This window comes from Salmo salar, chromosome ssa02 (genome assembly GCF_905237065.1).
Source record: "Salmo salar chromosome ssa02, Ssal_v3.1, whole genome shotgun sequence".
NCBI lineage: Eukaryota > Metazoa > Chordata > Actinopteri > Salmoniformes > Salmonidae > Salmo > Salmo salar.
In genome coordinates this window covers 48,966,681-48,989,643 of record NC_059443.1, presented here as the reverse complement: position 1 = coordinate 48,989,643, position 22,963 = coordinate 48,966,681, and the positions used below count along the sequence as shown (strand labels likewise).

At 40.4% G+C, this 22,963-nt stretch overlaps 1 pseudogene; it reads right to left on the bottom strand.

Annotated features, from left to right (window-relative positions):
• LOC106584945 (CSC1-like protein 2) overlaps window positions 1–22,096 on the bottom strand; it is a 31,886-nt pseudogene extending 9,790 nt beyond the window's left edge.
• Window positions 22,097–22,963: the final 867 nt, after the last annotated feature.

Here is a 22,963-nt window from a genome sequence, read left to right as displayed (position 1 = left end):
GACTGTTTCAAGGACAGCTTTTTTCCATCTACGTAACATTGCAAAAATCAGAAACTTTCTGTCCAAAAATGACGCAGAAAAATTAATCCATGCCTTTGTTACTTCTAGGTTGGACTACTGCAATGCTCTACTTTCCGGCTACCTGGATAAAGCACTAAATAAACTTCAGTTAGTGCTAAATACGGCTGCTAGAATCCTGACTAGAACCAAAACATTTGATCATATTACTCCAGTGCTAGCCTCCCTACACTGGCTTCCTGTTAAGGTAAGGGCTGATTTCAAGGTTTTACTGCTAACCTACAAAGCATTACATGGGCTTGCTCCTACCCATCTTTCCGATTTGGTCCTGCCGTACATACCTACACGTACGCTATGGTCACAAGACGCGGGCCTCCAAATTGTTCCTAGAATTTCTAAGCAAACAGCTGGAGGCAGGGCGTTCTCCTATAGAGCTAAATTTTTATGGAATAGTCTGCCTACCCATGTGAGAGACGCAGACTCAGTCTCAACGTTTAAGTCTTTACTGAAGACATATCTCTTCAGTAGGTCCTATGATTAAGTGTAGTCTGGCCCAGGGGTGTGAAGGTGAACGGAAAGGCTGGAGCAACGAACCGCCCTTGCTGTCTCTGCCTGGCCGGTTTCCCCTCTTTCCACTGGGATTCTCTGCCTCTACCCCTATTACGGGGGCTGAGTCATTGGCTTACTGGTGTTCTTCCATGCCGTCCCTGGGAGGGGTGCGTCACTTGAGTGGGTTGAGTCACTGATGTGGTCTTCCTGTCTGGGTTGGCTCCCCCCTTGGGCTGTGCCGTGGCGGAGATCTTTGTGGGCTATACTCAGCCTTGTCCCGGGATGGTATGTTGGTGGTTGGAGATATCCCCCCAGTGGTGTGGAGGCTGTGCTTTGGCAAAGTGGGTGGGGTTATATCCTACCTGTTTGGCCCTGTCCGGGGTTTTCATCGGATGGGGCCACAGTGTCTCCTGACCCCTCCTGTCTCAGCCTCCAGTATTTATGCTGCAGTAGTTTATGTGTCGGGGGGCTAGGGTCAGTCTGTCACATCTGGAGTATTTCTCTTGTCTTTTCCGGTGTCCTGTGTGAATTTAAATATGCTCTTTCTAATTCTCTCTTTCTCTTTCTTTCTTTCTCTTGGACGACCTGAGCCCTAGGACCATGCCTCAGGACTACCTGGCTTGATGACTCCTTGCTGTCCCCAGTTCACCTGGCCGTGCTGCTGCTCCAGTTCCAACTGTTCTGCCTGCAGCTATGGAACCCTGACCTGTTCACCAGACGTGCTACCTGTCCCAGACCTGCTGGAACCCTGACCTATTCACCGGACGTGCTACCTGTCCCAGACCTGCTGTTTTCAACTCTCTAGAGACAGCAGGAGCGGTAGAGATACTCTCAAAGATCGGCTATGAAAAAGCCAACTGACACTTACTCTTGTGTTACTGACTTGTTGCACCCTCGACAACTACTATGATTATTATTATTTGACAATGCTGGTCATTTATGATCATTTGAACATCTAGGCCATGTGCCGTTATAATCTCCACCCGGCACAGCCAGAAGAGGACTGGCCACCCCTCATAGCCTGGTTCCTCTCTAGGTTTCTTCCTAGGTTTTGGCCTTTCTAGGGAGTTTTTCCTAACCACCGTGCTTCTACACCTGCATTGCTTGCTGTTTGGGGTTTTAGGCTGGGTTTCTTTACAGCACTTTGTGATATCAGCTGATGTAAGAAGGGCTATAAAAATAAATTTGATTTGATTTGATATTTGGAGGGCAGGTTGGGTAGGATGACATCTATGAGGGTGCCCGTGTTTACGGATTTGGGGTTGTACTTGGTATGCTTTCGTTAATAAAATAATGATAAAAACACTTTCAAAATGCAGATGTTTATTTCCTTATGGATCCACAACGAATTACTATGGGAATAAATATCACTGAATGACAGAAATATTGGAACAAAGTTGGCTAATGAAGGCAAACAAATTGTTGCTTACTGGAAAATACTCTTTCAAACACATATGGTCATGTTGTACAGCGCCATTATGGCTATTAGCAGGGCTATTAGCAGGACAATAGAATTGCCTAGGAGGGTAGGGGGAGAATTCTATCGTCAAATGTATTTCTTAGCTAGGTTGGCTGTGTCATGACGTTGGCCTGTGGGTAAGGTTTATGACCCCCCCCATAAATACCTTTCTCCCTTCCCCTCTCTGACCCTACTGAAGGACTTGAATAGCCTGTGTTAAATATAGAGAGTCTGGGAACATCAAACAAATGGGGAAAAGGAACCATATTTTGGTAATAAAACCAGTTGGAAATATGCTTGGGAATGTAATGAGTATGTATGTCAGGTTCGGTTGTCATCTGAGACATTATGACTGATGACAGGACGACATAAACTGTACCTGAGAAAGTATACACCCTCTAGTTATCAGAGTAACATGCAATTGTTATGCAATTGAAATATTTGATATTGAAATTGTTTGTTAGGAGATTAAATGTAATTTTAGCTTCCAAATGAGAGAATTGGGTTTTCATAAGGAAAGTGCCCTGCTTGATCAGTGGCCCACCCCTGTGAAGAGGAGGGGTTATAAACGATGAAACGCATCCTTCCCCCTCTCCACTATATAAGCCTTTGACGGAAAGATAACCAGGTTGTTCCAGTACGGGAGGTCTGCAGCCTCTACGTTAGAAGGACACACATGTCAAGTACAGAACTAAGCCAACCTCGGCGTGAGCTTTGGTGGTGAATGGTATGAACTTTGAGCTTATTCACTACAGAAGTGATACTTCCTAGCCGTTGAGTTAGCAGCGGCCGCTGTAGACGTGGGCTAGGAAAGGACGGACGACGGATCCAGTCTAACAACCAGACGAAGATACCACCACGTATCCAATTGACCACCATTGACATTCTTCCGAAAACAGGAAGATCTGTTGGCCAGCATCTATGACCAATCTACCGAAGCGCAGCTCAGAGTAAATATTTATTGCATTTTCCTTTTCCAAATGGGCGGTAATTTAGAATGCATAAGATAATGTATTTACGATAGCATAGCTGCTGTTTCTTTATTCCTAAGTCTTCCCGCTCTTTCATTCAAGCCCAACTCCCGTTCGTTTGTGTAACCAGCCGTCATATCTGTTCCATCTACCGGGACGTTTTCTGTATGACATCATTTGTATTCTGTGTATATGTAATTCTGTGTTATTAGTTTAGGTATTTAGTAAATAAATAATTAAACCCAATTTTTTATTGCTGATTCAACTTGTTAGCCAGTGTTCGTGAAGATAGCCAAGAATTTACAACTTTCATTATGAGACTGAAAATAAGACAAGGGTTAATATTGACTGCTATCGATGTAAAATATTACAAAGTATTTTAAGAGTTTATTCGGAAGATAACGGCTCTATAAACGTTCTTCCGTGGTGCCCCGACTTTCTAGTTAATTACATTTACATGATTAGCTTAATCAGGTAATATTAATTACAGCGAAATCATTTTATAAATTAGCATGTCATATCACTTATCCTCTATGGGCTAGGTGGGACGCTAGCGTGCCACCCGTGGTGCACTCCATCAACAGCAGGTGCATTTCAAGAGCGGCAAATTTGAATCCAAATAAATGTCAAAATTCAAATTTTTCAAACATACAACTATTTTACACCCTTTGAAAGATAAACATCTCCTTAATCTAACCACGTTTTACGATTTCAAAAAGGTTTTACGGCGAAAGCATAAATTTAGAGTATGTTAGGACAGTACATTTACAAGAGTTGTGTGTAATGTTTTGTCAAGTCAAAGACAGGGTCACCAAAACCATAAAACCAGCTAAAATGATGCACTAACCTTTTACAATCTCCATCAGATGACACTCCTAGGACATTATGTTAGACAATGCATGCATTTTTAGTTCTATCAAGTTCATATTTATATCCAAAAACAGCGTTTTACTATGGCATTGATGTTGAGGAAATCGTTTCCCTCCAATAACCGGCAGTCAAGTCAGCGTCACAAATTAAATAATTAAAATTAGAAAACATTGGTAAAATATTATATTGTCATTTAAAGAATTATAGATTTACATCTCTTGAACGCAATCAACTTGCCAGATTTAAAAATAACCTTACTGGGAAATCACACTTTGCAATAATCTGAGCACTGCGCCCAGAAAAATACGCGTTGCGATACAGACTAGACGTCATGTTGGGGAGATCTAAAATCGAAAATACTATGTAAATAATCCATTACCTTTGATTCTCTTCATCAGATGTCACTTCCAGGTATCACAGGTCCATAACGAATGTAGTTTTGTTCAAAAAAGCTCATCATTTATGTCCAAAAATCTCCGTCTTGTTAGCACATGATCTAAGCCAGCCGGACTTCTCGTCATGAACGAGGGGAAAAAATATATTTACGTTCGTTCAAACATGTCAAACGTTGTATAGCATAAATCATTAGGGCCTTTTTAACCAGAACATGAATAATATTCAAGGTGGACGAATGCATACTCTTTTATAACGTATTGGAACGAGGGTACCCAACATGAACTCGCGCGCCAGGTGTCTAATGGGACATCATCGTTCCATGGCTCTTGTTCGGTCAGATCTCCCTCCAGAAGACTCAAAACACTTTGTAAAGGCTGGTGACATCTAGTGGAAGCAATAGGAAGTGCCAAAATATTCCTCAGCCCCTGTGTTTTTCAATGGGATAGGTTTAAAGGTAATACAACACATCAGGTATCCACTTCCTGTCAGAAAATGTCTCAGGGTTTTGCCTGCCAAATGAGTTCTGTTATACTCACAGACACCATTCAAACAGTTTTAGAAACTTTAGAGTGTTTTCTATCCATATATAATAAGTATATGCATATTCTAGTTACTGGGTAGGATTAGTAACCAGATTAAATCGGGTACATTTTTTTTATCCAGACGTGCAAAGGCTTCTAGCGGCCAGTGATTTTAATGCAGGAAAATTGAAATCAGTCTTACCTCATTTCTACCAGTATTTCACCGGTGCAACTAGAGGCGAAAGAAAACTGTAGATCATCTTTACTCCACACACAGAGACGCATAACAAAGCTCTCCCTCACCATCCATTTGGCAAATCTGACCATAACTCTATCCTCCCGATTCCGGCTTACAAGCAAAAACTTAAAATCAAATCAAAGTATGTCACGAGCCAAATACAACATGTGTAGACTTTACAGTGAAATGCTTACTTACAAGCCCTAACCAACAGTGCAATTTTTAAGTAAAAAATAGGTATTAGGTAAACAATAGACAGGTAAAGACATTTTTAAAAACCCTGTAAAATGACAATGAAAATAACAGTAGCGAGGCTATATACAGGTGGTACCAGTACAGAGTCAATGTGCGGGGGCACCGGTTAGTTGGGCTAATTGAGGTAGTAAGCACATGTTGGTACAGTTAAAGTGACTATGCATATATGATAAACAGAGAGTAGCAGCAGCGTAAGAGGGGGTTGGCGGGTTGGGGGTGGCGGGACACAATGCAAATAGTCCGGGTAGCCATTTGATTATCTGTTCAGGAGGTTTATGGGTTGGAGGTAAAAGCTGTTGAGAAGCCTTTTGGTCCTAGACTTGGCGCTCTGGTACCGCTTGCCATGAGGTAGCAGAGAGAACAGTCTATGACTAGGGTGGCTGGAGGCTTTGACAATTTTTAAGGTCTTCCTCTGACACCGCCTGGTGTAGAGGTCCTGGATGGCAGGAAGCTTTGCACCAGTGATGTACTGGGCCATACGCACTACCCTCGGTAGTGCCTTGCTGCTGCGGGCCGAGCATTTGCTGTACCAGGCAGAGATGCAACCAGTCAGAATGTTCTCGATGTTGTAGCTGTAGAACCTGTTGACGATCTGAGGACTAATGCCAAATCTTTTCAGTCTCCTGAGGGGGAATAGGTTTTGTTGTGCCCTCTTCAGGACTGTCTTGGTGTGCTTGTACCATTCTAGTTAGTTGGTGATGTGGACAACAGGGAACTTGAAGCTCTCAACCTGCTCCACTACAGCCCCGTCGATGAGAATGGGGGCGTGCACGGTCCTCCTTTTCCTGTCGTCCACAATCATCTCCTTTGTCTTGATTACGTTGAAGGATAGGTTGTTATTCTGGCACCATCCGGCCAGGTCTCTGACCTCCTCCGTATAGGCTGTCTCATCATTGTTGGTGATCAGGCCTACCACTGTTGTGTCGTCTGCAAACTTAATGATGGTGTTGGAGTCGTGCCTGGCCATGCAGTCGTGGGTGAACAGGGAGTACAGGAGGAGACTGAGCATGCACACACCCCTGAGGGGCTCCGGTGTTGAGGATCAGCGGGCAGATGTGTTGCTACCTACCCTCACCACCTGAGGGTGGCCCGTCAGGAAGTCCAGCATCCAGTTACAGAGGGAGGTGCTTAGTCTCAGGATTCTTTGCTTAGTGATGAGCTTTGAGGGCACTACGGTGTTGAACGCTGAGCTGTAGTCAATGAATAGCATCCTCATATAGGTGTTCCTTTTGTCCAGGTGGGAAAGGGCAGTGTGGATAGCAATAGAGATTGCATCATCTGTGGATATGTTTGAGCGGTATGCAAATTCGAGTGGGTGTAGGGATTCTGGGATAATGGTGTTAATGTGAGCCATTACCAGTCTTTCAAAGCACTTCATGGCTACGGACGTGAGTGCTACAGGTCTGTAGTCATTTAGGCAGGTTACCTGTTCTTGGGCACAGGGACTATGGTGGTCTGCTTGAAACATGTTGGTATTACAGACTCAATCAGGAACATGTTGAAAATGTCAGTGAAGACACCTGCCAGTTGGTCAGCACATGCCCAGAGCACACATCCTGGTAATCCGTATGGCACAGCGGCCTTGTGAATGTTGACCTGTTTAAAAGGTCTTATTCACATTGGGTACGGAGAGCGTGATCACACAGTCGTCCGGAACTGCTGATGCTCTCATGCATGCCTCAGTGTTGCTTGCCTCGAAGTGAGCATAGAAGCGTTTTAGCTCATCTGGTAGGCTCGTGTCACTGGGCAGGTCGCGGTTGTGCTTCCCTTTGTAGTCTGTAATAGTTTGCAGGCCCTGCCACATCCGACGAGCGTCAGAGCCGGTGTAGTACGATTCAATCTTAGTCCTGTATTGGCGCGTTGCCTGTTTGATGGTTTGTCGGAGGGCATAGCAGGATTTCTTGTAAGCTTCCGGGTTAGTCCCGCTCCTTGAAAGCGGCAGCTCCAGCCTTTAGCTCAGCGCGAATGTTGCCTGTAATCCGTGGCTTCTGGTTGCGGTATGTACGTACAGTAACTGTGGGGATGACGTCATCGATGCACTTATGAAGCCAATGACTGATGTGGTGTACTCCTCAATTTCATCGGAACAATCCAGGAACATATTCCAGTGTGTGCTTGCAAAACAGTCCTGTAGTTTAGCATCTGCTTCATCTGACCACTTTTTTATAGACCCACTGGTGCTTCCTGCTTTAATTTTTGCTTGTAAGCAGGAGGATAGAATTATGGTCAGATTTGCCAAATGGAGGGAGAGCTTTGTACACGTCTCTGTGTGTGGAGTAAAGGTGATCTAGAATTATTTTCCCTCTTGTTGCGCATTTAACATGCTGCATTAAAGTCCCTGGCCACTTGGAGCACTGCCTCTGGGTGAGCGGTTTCCTGTTTGCTTATTTCCTTATACAGCTGACTGAGTGCGGTCTTAGTGCCAGCATCCGTCTGTGGTGGTAAATAAACAGCCACGAAAAAAACTCTTGGCAAATAGTGTGGTCTACAGCTTATCATGAGATACTCTACTTCAGGCGAGCAAAATCTAGAGACTTCCTTAGATTTCATGCACCAGCTGTTGTTAACCTGTTGGGGGTAGGGGGCAGTATTTACACGGCCGGATAAAAAACGTACCCGATTTAATCTGGTTATTACTACTGCCCAGAAACTAGAATATGCATATAATTATTGGCTTTGGATAGAAAAGACCCTAAAGTTTCTAAAACTGTTTGAATGGTGTCTGTGAGTATAACAGAATTCATATGGCAGGCAAAAACCTGAGAAGATCCTGTACAGGAAGTGCCCTCTCTGACCATTCCTTAGGCTTCTTGGCTCTGTTTATTGAAAACTTAGGATCTCTGCTGTAACGTGACACTTCCTACGGCTCCCATAGGCTCTCAGAACCCGGGAAAAAGCTGAATGATGTAATTCCAGCCGCTGGCTGAAAAACTTTAGCGCCTTTGGTAAGTGGTCGATCAGAGGACCATCAGACTGTGGCGCGTGCACGGGGGGATACCATGTTTTTATTTTCTCTCTCTTTGTAGTAAAACACGATTTCCCGGTCGGAATATTATCGCTTTTTTACGAGAAAAATGGCAGAAAAATTGATTTTAAACAGCGGTTGACATGCTTCGAAGTACGGTAATGGAATATTTAGATTTTTTTTGTCACGAAACGCGTCGGGCGCGTCACCCTTCTTTACCCTTTCGGATATTGTCTTGAACGCACGAACAAAACGCCGCTATTTGGAAATAACTATGGATTATTTTGAACCAAACCAACATTTGTTATTGAAGTAGAAGTCCTGGGTGTGCATTCTGACGAAGAACAGCAAAGGTAATAACATTTTTCTTATAGTAAATCTGACTTTGGTGAGGGCTAAACTTGCTGGGTGTCTAAATAGCTGTGATGCCGGGCTATCTACTTAGAATATTGCAAAATGTGCTTTCACCGAAAAGCTATTTTAAAATCGGACATAGCGAGTGCATAGAGGAGTTCTGTATCTATAATTCTTAAAATAATTGTTATGCTTTTTGTGAACGTTTATAGTGAGTAATTTAGTAAATTCACCGGAGGTTTGCGGGGGGTATGCTAGTTCTGAACGTCACATGCTAATGTAAAAAGCTGGTTTTTGATATAAATATGAATTTGATTGAACAAAACATGCATGTATTGTATAACATAATGTCCTAAGATTGTCATCTGATGAAGATCATCAAAGGTTAGTGCTGCATTTAGCTGTGATTTGGGTTTATGTGACATTCTATGCTAGCTTGAAAAATGGGTGTCTGATTATTTCTGGCTGGGTACTCTGCTGACATAATCTAATGTTTTGCTTTCGTTGTAAAGCCTTTTTGAAATGGGACAGTGTGGTAGATTAACGAGAGTCTTGTCTTTAAAATGGTGTAAAATAGTCATATGTTTGAGAAATTGAAGTAATAGCATTTCTAAGGTATTTGAATAACGCGCCACGGGACTCCACTGGCTGTTACGTAGGTGGGACGAAATCGTCCCACTGGCCCTAGAGAAGTTAAGATGGAAAGAAATTCCACAAATTCACTTTTAACAAGGCACACCTGCTAATTGAAATGCATTCCAGGTGACTACCTCATGAAGCTGGTTGAGAGAATGCCAAGACTGTGCAAAGGGTGGCGACTTTGAAGAAACTCAAATATATTTTGATTTAACACTTTTTTGGTTACTACAAGATTCCATATGTGTTATTTCATAGTTTTGATGTCTTCACTATTATTCTACAATGTAGAAAATATTATAAATAAAGAAAAACCCTGGAATGAGTAAGTGTGTCCAAACCTTTGACTGGTACTGTACAACAGACAAAGAAAGGCTCAAGACTTCGGGTGAGTGCATTCCGACCCATAACTTTGGCAATCAATTCCAGTAGCATGAAGGATTTCTCCAGCCACTGGAGATCAATAGTGTTTAGCACCAGTGTGCGAGTAGGAGGAGATCAAGATGGCCGCTGCTGAGTCATCAAGGGCTACTTCTGTCATCAGAACTCACTGACCTAAAAAGTAAGGCCTCTCTCCTCCGATATCTTATAGGTCACACAGATAACATGTCTTTGCAACAGTGTCCATAACTGTGACTAACTTTGTTTAAAGTGGTTTGTCTACAGGGTTAGGTAGGTTATTTTCTAAGTGTAATGAGTTACACTTACCTATCCAAAATTATAATCAGTAAAGTAACTTTTGGATTACCCAAACTCTATAAAGTAATCTAAGTTTAGGCATTAACTCCGAATGGTTAAGGTTTGTAATAGGCTTAGAACAAAAATATAAAAAACAACTTTCTATCGGTGGATTCAAACATGCAACCTTTGGAACCAGAGGCAGACGCCCATCCACCATCTCCGTTCATAACACCCTAGCAAAACCAAAGCCTACTTGATGGTAACAGAGCTCACTGTTGCCCCTAGTTGCTGGTTTCCACGTTATCTCCCGACATCCTCAGACATGGATGGATGAATGTTGAATACTGACTTGTATCATGGGTGTTCAAGATATAGGATTTTCAAGAAACAAAGTGTAACTTGCCACATCACTGTATTAACACTAAACTAATGAAAAAAATATAGTTTTTGAGTGGATTATTCCTTGAAGAGGCATTAGAAGACAAAAATAATCCATCAAACACATTTGGTGTGTCATCATAGTGGTCTCGGACTTGTGGTCAGACTCGCTCATCTGGAACAAACTTAAACTTTTTCCAATGCTGAATTGAAATGTCATTGAGAAAACAGAAAGGAGTTCATGTATTTTTTCTCAATCATCCTTTCTGCATTTAAATGTAATCCAAGAAGTAAACATGTAACAGTTACTTTCTAAATGTAATCTGTTACAGTTACCTATCCAAAATTATAATCATAAATGGTATTTTTGGATTACCCAAACTCAGTAAAGTAATCTAAGTTTAGGCATTAACTCCAAATTCTTAAGGTTAGGCATTAACCAGTGATGGAAAAAGTACCCAATTGTCATACTTGAGTCATTTTCTGTTAAGGTATCTTTACTTTTACTCAAGTAAAAGTCACCCAGTAAAATACTACTTGAGTAAAAGTAAATATGTATTTAATTTTAAATATACTTAAGTATCACAAGTAAAAGTATAAATCATTTCAAATTCCTTATATTAGGCAAACCAGACGGCGCGATTTTCTTTGTTATTTACGGATAGGCCAGGGGCACACTCAGACATAATTTACAAATGAAGCATTTGTATTTAGTGAGTCTGCCAGATCAGAGGCAATATGGATGAGCAGGGATGTTCTCTTGATAAGTGCGTAAATTTGACTATTTTCCTCTCCTGTTAAGCATTCAAAATGTAGCGAGTACTTTTGGGTGTCAAGGAAAATGTATGGTGTAAAAAGTACATTATTTTCTTTAGGAATGGAGTGAAGTAAAAGCTGTCAAAAATATAAATAATAAAATACAGATATACCAAAAAACAACTTTAGTAGTACTTTAAAGTATTTTTACACCACAAGCATTAACTCTGAATGGTTAAAGTAAGAGTTAAGGTTTAGTTACTTCCCATGTAGGTACTCCTCAACCCTGTATCTCCATATATAATTCAAACACTATTACACTTGCCTTGGCCCATTTGTTGAGAGTGAGGAAGTAATGAATTAAATGTATATCTCCATGTCTGGTCAACAATTTCTTTGCTTTTGAGCCCTTTTTTTCCCTTCTTCAAAAAAGGCAGGAATAAATTCCACCTGGAGTTCTTCTACAGTAACTACAGACGTAGGATCTTAATTACACCTGTATTGTCGGAGGAAAATAATCCGGGTTTCAGTGAATTAGTGCGGGTTTCAGTGAAATTATGTTAAATCACTCATCTGCATTGCAGCGCAGGAAAATCTCAGCAACAAAAGAGTGATCAAATTAAAAGGGAAGTAATATTTATCATATAGGCTATAGAATATACCTCACGTGACCTGTGATAAGACTATGTAATTAGCCTATTAAAATGTTTATCTGACTCCATAAAGATTATTTAGCAAAATGCAAGAAACTATAGTTGACTTACAGTAATAGGCTATCAAGAAAGGTCTGAGTTGTCTATCAAAGGCAAAAAGCTGTAATATTATTGTAAAATAAATGATAAAATTGTACAAGGCACAAGCTTAAGTTACAAGGCCTTATTCTAGGTATGATCAGGGCGGGAACGAGAGAGAAGTCATGGCTTGTGCCATAGCTCTTGGGGGAGAGAGAGGTAGAAAGACAATGTATATTTCACCAACACAGGTCAGGAACAAAGAGAAAGAGACAATGAATCTAAGAGCTTCTTATAAGAATCTGACTTGTTTGGATTCAAAATCTGAGTTGTTGACCAATAGCATTACTGTTGAGTTAACTTCCAATCATATCAGACCCGCAGGATATAAAGACAATGGAACCTCTGCTTTACAGAGGTGTGATAGAATGGGGAATGTGGTGAGCAACACAGAGAAGGCTAAATTCTTAAGACAAGACAAATACAATCTTTGCATACAGTGTAGTCACTTCAGGGGCTGGGCCGCCCTATAATCCTACATCTGTACAATTTTGTCAAGCAATGCCATTTTATGTAGTGAGGGTTGGATATGTTAGGGGCTGAAATTGTGATGAAGCATTCTAAAGGAAAGTGAGAATGAACACAATTGGTGAACAGCAGGTAAAGGTCTCACCTCTCAGCATTCAGGGACATGAGTTTGGCTACGTTATAGCAGATTCGAGCATCCAGAACAGTGCTTGTCTGTGTGACAATGGAGAGAAAACAAAACAGAACAATTACCATACTATAATGAGTTGATAAAGTCAGTGATCTTAAAATGCAGTGACATTTTTTATATTAAGCAAACCAGATGGCACGACTTTGCTTTTTTAATTTACAGATAGCCAGGGGAACACTCCAACACTCAGACATCATTTACAAATGAAGCATGTGTGTTTAGTGAATCTGGCAGACCAAAGGCGTGGCGATGACCAGGGATGTTCACTTGATAAGTGTGTGAATTATACAACTTTCCTGTGTTAGGTTCTAAATAACAGGGTAAAAACTGACAGACAACTATGAAAAGCTCAAACCAAGTTTATTCATCCAATGGGTCAGACAGCTGAACAGACAAAGACATTCACAGAAGCAATTTAACTCTTCCTCCTATGCTGAGTGTCCTCCTTACACATCTGAACAGCCAATACAGCTCTGTTGCTAGACAAAACGTTAGGGATCTGTTCTTCCTCACTTCATCTGACCTGACCTCAGCCCAAATTCCTCACTCCTCCCCAACTCACAGCTGTCCTGTTGACTTGTACCAGACTGTGGCCCTTCTCCTTTCCATAGGATCCCTGATGTCTAATAATCACATATTCTGACAGAATGTAAACATTCTACATTCCCCTCTCTCCCTCAGTGACATGAATAAGGATATTAGAAGTGAGAACCAATGAACTGTCTTGCTAAGCATTCAAATTGTAACAAGTACTTTTGGGTGTCCGGGAAAATGTATGGAGTGAAAAGTAAATTATTTTCTTTAGGAATGTAATGGAGTAAAAAATATAAATAGTTAAGTACATATACCCCCAAAAGTAGTACTTTAAAGTATTTTTACTTAAGTACTTTACACCACTGATCTTCACCCACTTCCCACATACAGTGCCTTCAGAAAGTATTCAAAATGGACAGCCTGAATTCAAAATGGATTTTTTTTTTAAATGATCACCCATCTACACACAATAACCCAACGACAAAGTGAAAACATGTTTTTAGAAATGTTTGCAAATGTATTGAAAAATAAATGCAGAAATATCTCATTTACATAAGTATTCACACCTTTGGCCAAAATTACAGCTTTGAGTCGTCTTGTATCAGTTTTGCACATCTGGATTTGGGGATTTTCTCCCATTCTTCTTTGCAGATTTTCTCAAGGACTGTTAAATTATATGGGGAGCAGCATTGAACAGTAATCTTAAAGTATTTCCACAGATTTTCAATAGTATTCAGGTTGGGCTTTTCCTGGGCCACTGAAGGACTTTCACATTCTTCTTCTAAAGCCATTCCAGCATTGCTTTGGCTGTATGCTTGGGGTCATTGTCCTGTTGGAAAGTAAATCTTTACACTGGTTTAAGGTCACTTGCACTGTGAAGCAGGTTCTCATCAAGGATTTGCCTGTATTTGGTTCCATTCATTGTTCCCTCTATCCTTACCAGTCCCACAGTCCCTGCCACTGAAAAGCATCCCCAAAGCATGCTGCCAGGTGATGAGCTGTGCCTGGTTTCCTCCAGATATAGTGCCAAAGAGGCCAAAGAGTTCAGTTTTGGTCTCATCAGACCACAGAATCTTTTGCCTTATGCTTATGGACAGCCAGCTGGGTAGTTACATATTTTTTCAATTTCCCAATGATGGAGACCATCGTGCTCTTGGAAACTTTCAACACCTCTAGAAATTGTTTTATTATCCTTTGTAGTGGAAATGTTTAGTGTCCTCTGTGTGTCTGCAAACGCGTGACTACATATAGCATATTGTTTCTTGTTATTGTGTTAGGATGGGAACACATTGTTACTTTGGCCCCACGCCTAGAAACTGCATGTGCAAGGTCATGATCAGCCTATTGCACCCTGAGAGCAGAGACGCCGACTGTGCACGAGCATAAAGAGTGCTGAAGGAAGAGCATCCCTTCAGAGCTTCTGACAGACTTGTACTTTGAGTATTAAGTTTGTTGTAACCTCTCTGACCATGACAATAAATCTGTTCATTAACTTTGACTGAGTCCTTAACGGTGAATTTCCACGACACCTTCCCCAGCAGTACCGGAGCGCCAAGTCGAGATCCAAAAGGCTTCTTAACAGCTTCTACTCCCTAGCCATAAGACTCCTGAACAGCTAATCAAAGGGCTACCCAGACCGCTCTTTTATTTTACACAGTCATTATTGCTCATCTTTATCAATGATATCAAAAAATTCTGACCCTACTGTAGAACGTACCACGGATTACATTTTAATCATTTAGCAGACACTCTTATCCAGAGCGACTTACAGTAGTGAATACATTTCATATATTTTTTTTTTCTTTTTCCGTACTGGTCCCCCGTGGGAATTGAACCCACAACCCTGGCGTTGCAAACACCATGCTCTACCAACTGAGCCACACGGGCCACATGCAGGTGCAAGCAAATGCCTTGCTGATGCCTGACAATAAATTAAATCAGAAAAAGGCTTACTCAAAGTGTTGTTTTATGTGGACCTCTTCGGCATATTTGGAGATTCCATTGATAAATAAAGTGCGTTTCACCTGGAAAAGAGCATATGCCTTGATTTATGACTGCTGAAAATAACACATCTGTTAACCAGATGTTGACATTTACTGTACATCAGAACAATTACATTTCAAATGTTCCTATACTAGCCCACTGATTAAGTGGACATTGCATTCATCCGACTTTGACTAAGCTGGATAAATAAATCAATAAATAAAAACTTTACCAGGTCGTCCTCATTGTAATGCATCTTGGAAGTGTGTCGTCTCATGCTGTACACAGTCAGAAGCAGGTATATGAATGCAAACGAAGTGTGGAGCCACAAGAGGTTAGTCCTGAGAAAACGCAGAAGAGGTTTTAAAAATGTGTTGGTTAAAATATGTCTAAAAACATTACAACCAGTATACAATCATCTGATCATGATGTAACAAAATATTGCAACCAGTTTTGCCTGCTGGGATTGTCCGTAACTACCCATCATTCTTTATTTTCAAATAATGCCATTTTTTAAATAACCAACAAAATAACAAAAGCGTGTTATAAAAATGTACCAACCCAGAATTCAGGTTTGCTATAGTGGTCCGCCCAAAGCTGTATGCATTATTTTCTGCTGACAAAAAGAGAACAATGTATATAGACATTTCCTTGAGACATTTCCTTTAAGTATTTATATTATCTGTAGTTAGTTATCTGTTTGTCAATTTAAATAAGACTTTCTTGTATCAATTTAGTTATGATAGTCAACCTAAATAAAGTAGTCTGCCAAAGAATACAACCTAACAGCCGAGATACACTACATGACCAAAAATATGCGGACACCTGCTCGTCGAATATCTCATTCCAAAATCATGGGCATTAACATGGAGTTGGTCCCCTCTTTGCTGCTATAACAGCCTACACTCTTCTGGGAAGGCTTTCCTCTAGATGTTGGAACACTGCTGCGGGTACTTGCTTCCATTAAGCCACTGATGTTGGATGATTAGGCCTGGCTCGCAGTCGGCATTCCAATTCATCCCAAAGGTGTTTGATGGGGTTGAGGTCAGGGTTCTATGCAGGCCTGTCTAGTTCTTCCACACCGATTTCGACAAACCATTTCTGTATAGACCTTGCTTTGCGCACAGGGGCATTGTCATGCTGAAACAGGTAAGGGCCATCCCCAAACTGAACAATGAAAAACCGTCCCAGACCATTATTCCTCCTCCACCAAACTTTACAGTTGCCACTAGGAATTGGGACAGGTAGCGTACTACTGGCATCCGCCAAACCCAGATTAGTCCATCGGACTGCCAGATGGTAAAGTGTGATTCATCACTCCAGAGAACGCGTTTCCACAGCTCCAGAGTCTAATGGCTGCAAGCTTTACGCCACTCCAGCCGACACTTGGCATTGTGTATGGTGATCTTAGGCTTGTGTGCGGCTGCTCGGCCATTGAAACCCATTTCATGAAACTCCCAGCAAACAGTTATTGTACTGACGTTGCTTCCAGAGGCAGTTTGGAACTCGGTAGTGATGACAAGAAGGAAGCCTGTACAGAATAAAAATATTACAAAACATGCATCTTGTTTGCAATAAGGCACTAAAGTAAAACGGCAAAAAATGTGGCAAAGAAATGAACTTTCTCAGTGCCGAGGTGTCACAACAGCCTCGGGTTCGATCCCGTGACCGGGAGACCCATGAGGCGGCGCACAATTGGCCCAGCGTCATCCTGGTTTTGCCAGCCGGGATTTCCTTGTCTCATCGGGCTCTAGCGACTCCTTGTGGCGGTCCGGGCACCTGCAAGCTGACCCCGGTTGTCAGTTGGACAGTGTTTCCAACGACACATTGGTACAGCTGGCTTTCATGTTAAGCGAGCAGTGGGTCAAGAAGCAGGGCGGCTTTGTAGGGTCGTGTTTCGGAGGATGCATGGTTCTCGACCTTCGCCTCTCCTGAGTCCATAGGGGAGTTGCAGCGATGAGACGAGACTAACAACCAATTGGATATCACGAAATTAGGGAGAAAAAGGGGTAAAAGTAAAAAAAGATATAAGAACTTTATGTCCTAAATACAAAGTGTTATGTTTGGGGCAAATTTGACACAACACATCACCGAGTACCACTCTTCATATTTTCAAGCATTGTGGTAGCTGCATCATGTTATGGGTATGCTTTTCATCAGCAAGGAGCAGGGAGTGTTTAGGATAAAAATAAACGTAATAGTGCTTTCCAACAGACACTGGAAGACAAATTCACCTTACAGTAGGCCAATATCCTAAAATACAAGGCCAAATATATAATGGAATTGCTTACCAAGAGGATGTTGAATGTTCCTGAGTGGCGTAGTTACAGTTTTGACTTAAATTGCTTAAAAATCTATGGCAGTGCTTGAAGAACTTTAAAAAAGAATGTGCAAATATTGTACAATACAAGTGTGCAAAGCTCTTAGAGACATACCCAGAAAGACTCACAGCTGTAATGGCTGCCAACGTGATTCTAACATATATTGACTGAGGGGTGTGGATACTTCTGTATTTCATTTTCAATACATTAGCAAAAAAATTCTACAAGTATGTTTTCACTTTTTCTTTATGGTGTATTGTGTGTAGATGGGATCCATTCTGAATTCAGGCTGTAACAACAAAATGTGAAATAAGTCAAAGGGTTTGAATAATTTTTTAAGGCACTGCAAATGCCTTAATGGGCCGTTTTGGCATATCATAAACCCAAAACAAGGACCCATTGGTCCATTTGTGTTTTTGTTGTCATAGGAGATTTTGTAAACTTTTAACTGTACAATGGAGAGCAGATATGCTACTTCTATGTGCAAATCTGATGGAATACGCCTTCCTTCATCTTGTTCCATTGTTTATTTCTTTGTTGAAGTCACATTATTTATATACAAAGTCTCATATGACAACAAAAACAATGTAGTGTGTCTTTAGCTTAAGGTGATCTCATTAATAAGGGATTTATAAGGTAAACAAGAGGTACATATCATTAATAGAAATTAATGGAAATCTGGCACACTCACCCAAAAGGTCTCCAGAAAAGTTGACCGGCAGGACGATGCCCACAGACAGAACCCCAACAACTACAAGCTGGCCGATGATGTGGCGCTGGAAAGAAAGGTAGTGCACGGCATCCTCACCACACTTCTCCCGGATCTCCTCGTCCCTAGGTGGGGTGAGGGCAGGAGAAGTGGGTTCACTTTGAGTATAAGCTGAGCCCCATTTTCACAGAGACAAGAACCTTCTTTTTAAACTTTTTGAACTTATTTTTGGTGAAATGGGTAGGGGGTAACATTTTTTACATTTTAACCACAAAAAGCCCAGCATGAGACGTAGTCATCAGCAGGCCTGGGATAACTAGTTTAATTTTGTTCCTCACAATCTTTTGTGAGGAACAAATAGTTTGTTTGGAGGTGACTACAATAAATGGCATGGCTGTATCTGGAACTGCATGTTGCAGATAGAAATATAATGAATAGCGCACACACAATTTCTTATACTATTCCAATGTATCTGACAGCAGATCATATTAGATCTATACAATACATTTATATCTGAAAATTCTGTAAATGTCCATTCTCGTGAATGTCCATTGACCCAGGTGCAGATAAACAAATCAAGTCAAACCAATTAACTAATGATATTTTGTACAGAGAAGTATAAACAAGTTGTGACACTCAACTACTATATGACTATCAACAGGCCACTGAAAAGGTCGAAAGCTGAAATTGATTTTATGATACCTGAAAATACTGCAGAGACATTCAAAGCCATTTGCAAACATGAAATTGTTTTTTCTAAGCATCCATAATATATTTTTTCATCTCGTTTCAAACACACACGATACCATCTTTAAAGGGACAGTTAACACAGAATACAAACTAACATGATTTTCAACCTACCTTAACTGTAGTTAATTCCGTTTTTTTCCTTTCGACATTTAATACCATATTTAGTTAACATTGAACTATTCTCTTATGCCTGTGTAATAAAACAAATTACTTTTGGCGCAACATTTTATTAGCATGTTGTTAAATAACGTTTTGATAATTGCATAGCAATGAGTTGAGTATTTATAACTATGGTATTACTATTATGCAATTATTTGAAAAAATCCAAAGTCCTATGTAACACCAATGTTGCTATTGTAATAATCAGTAACTACACATGTATAAGAACATGATGTCAAGTGTTATTATATTACCTTATGTCTCACTCATTATGAAAATACATGTGTTAGACATATAGAAACGGCAAACTTGGTCTACTCTAATATTGAGATGATTCTCTGTCCCTCACGTATTTGTTTCTAGGGTATATATTAAAATTAATGTCTGAGAGCCCTCCAAACCATGTGCTAATGATCATACACTGAACAAAAATAAATGGAACATGCAACAATTTCAAAGATTTTACAGAGTTGCAGTTCATATAAGGGAATCAGTCAATTGAAATAAACTCACAAAATGTGAGAGAAATAAGTATTTTGTGCTTATGGAACATTTCTTGGATGTTTTAATTCAGCTCATGAAACCAACACGTTACATGTTGTTTATATTTTTGTTCAGTATATATTTAGTATACTAATTCAACTAGCTGTTGTAGTTTTTGGTTCTTCAAATATTTGGCAGCCATCAAATAAACATGTTGGTGTTTTCAAATGACTTGCATACAGTGCCTTCAGAAAGTATTCAGTTCCCTCGACTTTTACCACTTTTTTTGTGTTACAGACTGAATTTAAAATTGATTAAATTGAATGGCTGTGATTGCAGTTACTCCACAATACTGACCTAATTGACTAAGTGAAAAGGTTGTACAGAATACAAATATTGCAAAACATCCATCCTGTTTGCAACAAGCCACTAAAGTAATACTGAAAAAAAAAATTGGCAAAGCAATTAACTCTGTCCTGAATATGTTATGTTTTGGGTAAATTCAATACAACATTACTGAGTACCACTGTCTATATTTTCAAGAATAGTGATGACTGCATCATTTTATGTGTATGCTTGTAATCGTAATGGACTGGGGAGTTTTTCCAGGATACATTGTTTTTACTGAATGGAGTTAAGCACAAACAAAATTCTAGAGGAAAACCTGGTTCAGTCTGCTTTCCAACAGACACTGCCAAAACTACACTGGAATTGCTTACCAAGAAGACTGCGAATGTTACAGTTGACTGCTTGACAATCTATGGCAAGACCAAAAAATGGTTGTCTAGCAATGAACAACAACCAGTTTGACAGAGCTTGAAGAATTTTGAAAAGAATAATGGTTAAATGTTGCACAATTCAGGTGTGGAAAGCTCTTTGAGACGTACCCAGAAATACTCACAGGTAACATGTATCGACTCAGGGGGTTGAATACTTACCTAATTAAGATACATTAGTGTTTCTTTTTCTTCTTTTTAAATTTTTTTAATTTTTTTTTTACAAATGTTAGAATTTCTCTTCCACTTCCAATTTGACTTGAATATTTTGTGTAGATCGTTGACCAAAAAAATGACAATTAAATCCATCTTAATCCCACTTTATAATACAAAATGTGGAAAACGGGATGTGAAAACATTCTGAAGGCACTTCCAATATTATTTGGTTTTTTGAAAGATATGCAAAATACTTTCAAACATAATTTGCTTTTCTGTGACCCGTATATGAATAACAAAGGAAATAATTGCCTTTGAAAACTCAATTTTTAAAACTCTACATTCAACAACCTAGAGTATTTGAAAAGTTGGTATTTAAAATAAACTACAAATTACAACTATTTTCTGCCCAGGTCTGTGACCAAGTAAATTCATTAACACTTGCATTGTTAAACACCATTATAATTTGAATTTCAAAACATGGTTTAACAACCCACCCCTTCCAAATTGCCAGTTGCACATTGATACTTACAAAAGGGGACACACCCCAAAAAAAAATTCAAGGGGTTGTTTAAACAAAGGTCATTTACACTCTTACATTTGTGCAGGAGCATTTCTTGTTTGTGGGGAACGTATAAAACTATTAGATTACAGTATTCAATTTTAATTTTATTTAACCTTTATGTAGGCAGGGGAGTCCCATTGATAACAAAAATATATTTTTCAAGGGAGCACTACATGACAAGACCAAGTAATTTTAATTCAGCTCATGAAACCAACACTTTACATGTGCTGTGCTGGACCCAAGGAAATAACTAAAGAACTAAGATTTTTTTTTTTAAACTTAAGCTAGTTTTGCCTGTTTCAACAACAGCTAGCTAACTAACCAATAAAATACAGTGGGTGGTCCGCCCAGTTCTAACTAGGTTATTTAGAAAATATTTTCATATGTTTAATGTATGCCCAAGGGCGACTTGCTTGGTATCCCCTTTTCCCACCAACAAACAAACAGCCATACACCACAGCAATACATACTCACATAATTACGGACAATGTGAGAAGTAGGCGCAAAAACAAAAGAGAGATAGCTCCAGAGACAACTGATTGGGTTTCTTTTAAACCAAGGGAAAGGGGATGGGATTGGGTAAAGGATAAAAAGCATGTGTGTCTTCAGATTGGCGACTGGCGACTGCCAACCTGTGACTAGGGCAGAAGGAGAGAAAACAAATACACACAGGATACCTGTATCTGTAACACTCCCACCCTTAAAAGAGCAACCCTATAAGGATTGTGACCAAAGTATTTACAACGAATACCAACAAGTTCAACGAGCAAAGGCAACCTAACGAGACATACACAAAAATCCTACATTTTTAAACACAAGACAAAGCATCTGCCAATACATTATCAGAACCCTTTTTGTGGCGGATCTCCAAATTATAATTCTGCACAATAAGCGCCCAACGCATAAGGCGCTGGTTCTGTTTGTACATACGGTGGAGAAACACTAAGGGGTTATAGTCAGTATATTCCATCACTGGTAGGGCACTGGAACCAATATATACTTCAAAGTATTGCAGAGCTAACAACAAAGCTAGAGCTTCTTGTTCGATGGTTGCATAGTTATCCTGACATTTGTTACATTTTCGAGAAAAATAACAAACATGATGATCCACTCCACTCTTGTCATGCTGCAGTAGAACAGCACCAGCACCTCTGGCACTAGCATCTACCTCAAGTTTAAACGGTCTTTCAAAATCCGGAGCAGCAAGTACAGGGGTATTACATAAGAGTGCTTAGCAGTATCGTATAGGCTTACCCTGGTGTGACGTTTCTCCAGACAAACATTGGCAGTATAATGGCCTTACTGAAGAGCACAGTGACTTTCAACGTGGCACTGTCATAGGATGACACCTTTCCAACAACTCAGTTCATAAAATGTCTGCCCTGCTAGAGCTTCCCGGGCAACTATAAGTGTTGTTATTGTGAAGTGGAAATGCCTAGGAGCAACAACGGCCCAGCCATGGATTATTTTTACTTATTTAACTAGGCAAGTCAGTTAAGAACAAATTCTTATTTACAATCATGGCCAGGAACAGTGGGTTAACTGCCTTGTTCAGGGAAAGAACGAAAGATTTTTACCTTGTCAGCTCGGGGATTCGATCTAGCAACCTTTTGGTTACTGGCCCGACGCTCTACACTAGGCTACATGCTGTGAAGTGGTAGGCAACACAAGTTCACAGAATGGGACAGCCGAGTGCTGAAGATCGCTAAAGATCGCTAAAGCACTAAAAATCGTCTGTTCTCAATTGCAACACTCACTACCGAGTTCCAAACTGCATCTGGAAGCAACATCAGTACAATAACTGTTTGTCGGGAGCTTCATGAAAGGGGTTTCCATAGCCGGGTAGCCACACTAAGATCACCATGTGCAATGCCAAGCATTGTCTGGAGTGGTGTAAAGCTCCACTCCATTGGACAAACAAATCTGGGTTTGGCGGATGCCAGGAGAACGCTACCTGCCCGAATGCATATAGTGCCAACTGTAAAGTTTGGTGAAGGAGGAATAATGGTCTGAGGCTTTTTTATCGTTCGG